We start from the raw sequence: 3,408 nt of genomic DNA, 5'->3' as shown, positions 1-3,408 counted from the left end.
CAAACTGAAGCACCAGGAGAGGGACTATTCGTTGAGTTTTAGAAACCTTTCGTATTCACAGTGTGTACATTCTCTAGGTTTCCTGTACATGTTATAGCTGTAGTAATATTCCCTTCAACCTGGAGAGTTGGGACCCATGGAATGGGGGCCATGCATTATGGCTTGAAAGGGTCTGAATTTGCTCACCCAATCTCACCAATCCTCTCAGTCCCAAGTGTCCAGCCTTATGCCACATCCAGCTGTCATTGTAGATAGGGTCTTTCCAGGTTTCCTCAGACACCCTGAAGGAATTGTAAAGAATTTCCCTGTTTTTTGGTTTTGCTTATGAAATTCCTTTTTAGAGTGGGTTTGAGCTGATTCTCGCTGCCATGTTTATGCCACTCTAGACACACTTGATTCCCTTATGGAGACATATCAATACATAGGTTTTAAGATTCTTACTAGTCAGATATATTCCTCTGCGGGAAATATGGGGTTTTGAGTCTCTTTCACTGAGGAAGGTGTAGGTCTTGTCTATTCCAAAGTTGGTTTTTGGAACGGTCCCTGTGCTTATATTAAACTCTGGTTTTATGCATCACCCCACCTCTCCATCCCCTTTATGCAGGCATAAGAGTGTTTTCTAAATGGGAGACTCTGTTCTCTTTCCTAACTCAGTTCACGTGTAGCCATGTTTACAGGATCTTCATAAGTGATATCTTATGATAAGTTTCTTTTTCTGTGTGACTTATTTCACTTAGAATCATCGTACCTGAATCCACTCACTTTGCTGCTACTGGTCTTATGACATTGATTTCATGGCTGAGGGATATTCCATTGTACGTAAGTACCACAAAGTTTTGAACCATTTTTATATTTCCTGGGATATTTAAGGTGTACCCAAGTTGAGGTTCTTGTAGCCAGTGCAGCCCTAAATTTGGAGGTGGCTCTTTCTTATTGATTTTCAGTTTTCCCAAGGTATATTCCCTAGACTGGAAGTGGCCTTGGTTCTGTAGCTCTGTTGTTTACTTGTTTTAGGGAACACAATGCACTCCTCCAGTGAGGCAGTTGGCAATTTACATCCCGCCCATCAGCATAACAAGGCTCCCTGTTCTCCAGGGCCTGTCTTGACTTTCTGGTTTTTACACATTTTGTGGATGTCCCTTTTGACCGGTGGAAAATGATACTTCTTTGGAGTGCAGATTTGCATTGCCCGCTTGCTTGCTTGGCCAAAAAGGGCATATGCGTTTTCTCCTGAATATATTCAGGAGAAAACGCATACGCCCTTTTTGGCCAAGTGCACCATTGTCCAAGTTGTGCCCCTCTTCCTGTGCTTTACAGGCGATTCCAACGTACCTCTTGAAATCTGTTTCCTGCTATTTTGCCTCGCTTTCAAGTCCGCCTCGTTGACTTCCCTCAACAGATTTTTGGACGATAGTTGTCCTTTATCACTCTGCCAGTTTGTGAATTGCTGTGCCCCTGAGCTCCATTTCTCAACTCGTTTTTTGTGCGCTGAACACAAGTCCAAAATTTAGGATCATGTCCTATACTGGTTCCCGGTGGGTGGCTGAGACTTTGGTTAATTCTTCCTCCTGCCGGGAAATTAGAGTGACATGTGCCCGTCCAAATGCCTAACAGCTACTCTCTCATGGGTTCTCCCTCGTCCCTTCCATCCTCTGCCAAATTGGGAACCTGTGCAAACCAGGAGGTTAAAGGGCCTGTCTCTCCAAGTTGGGAGATTGATAGTAAGGCAGTTGGAAAGTCAAACTGGAGCACCAGGAGAGGGACTATTCGTTGAGTTTTAGAATCCTTTCGTATTCACAGTGTGTACAATCTCTAGGTTTCCTGTACATGTTATAGCTGTAGTAATATTCCCTTGAACGTGGAGAGTTGGGACCCATGGAATGGGGGCCATGCATTATTGCTTGAAAGGGTCTGCATTTGCTCACCCAATCTCACCAATCCTCTCAGTCCCAAGTGTCCAGCCTTATGTCACATCCAGCTGTCATTGTAGATAGGGCCTTTCCAGGTTTCCTCAGAAACCCTGAAGGAATTGTAAAGAATTTCCCTGGTTTTTGGTTTTGCTTTTGAAATTCCTTTTTATAGTGGTTTTGAGCTGATTCTCGCTGCCATGTTTATGCCACTCTAGACACACTTGATTCCCTTATGGAGTCATATCAATACATAGGTTTTAAGATTATTACTAGTCAGATATATTCCTCTGTGGGAAATATGGGGTTTTGAGTCTCTTTCACTGAGGAAGGTGTAGGTCTTGTCTATTCCAAAGTTGGTTTTTGGAACAGTCCCTGTGCTTATATCAAACTCTGGTTTTATGCATCACCCCACCTCTCCTTCCCCTTTATGCAGGCATAAGAGTGTTTTCTAAATGTGAGACTCTGTTCTCTTTCCTAACTCAGTTCACGTGTAGCCATGTTTACAGGATATTCATAAGTGATATCTTATGATAAGTTTCTTTTTCTGTGTGACTTATTTCACTTAGAATCATCGTACCTGAATCCACTCACTTTGCTACTACTGGTCTTATGACACTGATTTCATGGCTGAGGGATATTCCATCGTACGTAAGTACCACAATGTTTTGAACCATTTTTATATTTCCTGGGATATTTAAGGTGTACCCAAGTTGAGGTTCTTGTAGTCAGTGCAGCCCTAAATTTGGAGTTGTCTCTTTCTTATTGATTTTCAGTTTTCCCAAGGTATATTCCCTAGACTGGAAGTGACCTTGGCTCTGTAGCTCTGTTGTTTAGTTGTTTTAGGGAACACAATGCACTCCTCCAGTGAGGCAGTTGGCAATTTACATCCCGCCCATCAGCATAACAAGGCTCCCTGTTCTCAAGGGCCTGTCTTGCCTTTCTGGTTTTTACACATTTTGTGGATGTCCCTTTTGACCTGTGGGAAGTGATACTTCTTTGTAGTGCAGATTTGCATTGCCCGCTTGCTTGCTTGGCCAAAAAGGGCATATGCGTTTTCTCCTGAATATATTCAGGAGAAAACGCATATGCCCTTTTTGACCATGTGCACCATTGTCCAAGTTGTGCCCCTCTTCCTGTGCTTTACAGGCGATTCCAAGGTACCTCTTGAAATCTGTTTCCTGCTATTTTGCCTCGCTTTCAAGTCCGCCTCGTTGACTTCCCTCAACAGATTTTTGGACGATAGTTGTCCTTTATCACTCTGCCAGTTTGTGAATTGCTCTGCCCCTGAGCTCCATTTCTCAACTCGTTTTTTGTGAGCTGAACGCAAGTCCAAAATTTTGGATCATGTCCTATACTGGTTCCCAGTGGTTGGCTGAGACTTTGGTTAATTCTTCTTCCTGCCGGGAAATTAGAGTGACATGTGCCCGTCCAAATGCCTAACAGCTACTCTCTCATGGGTTCTCCCTCGTCCCTTCCATCCTCTGCCAAATTGGGAACC

Source organism: Mesoplodon densirostris, unplaced genomic scaffold (assembly GCF_025265405.1).
Source record: "Mesoplodon densirostris isolate mMesDen1 unplaced genomic scaffold, mMesDen1 primary haplotype scaffold_37, whole genome shotgun sequence".
In the NCBI taxonomy this organism is placed as follows: Eukaryota; Metazoa; Chordata; class Mammalia; order Artiodactyla; family Ziphiidae; genus Mesoplodon; species Mesoplodon densirostris.
This window is presented reverse-complemented; position numbering follows the sequence as displayed.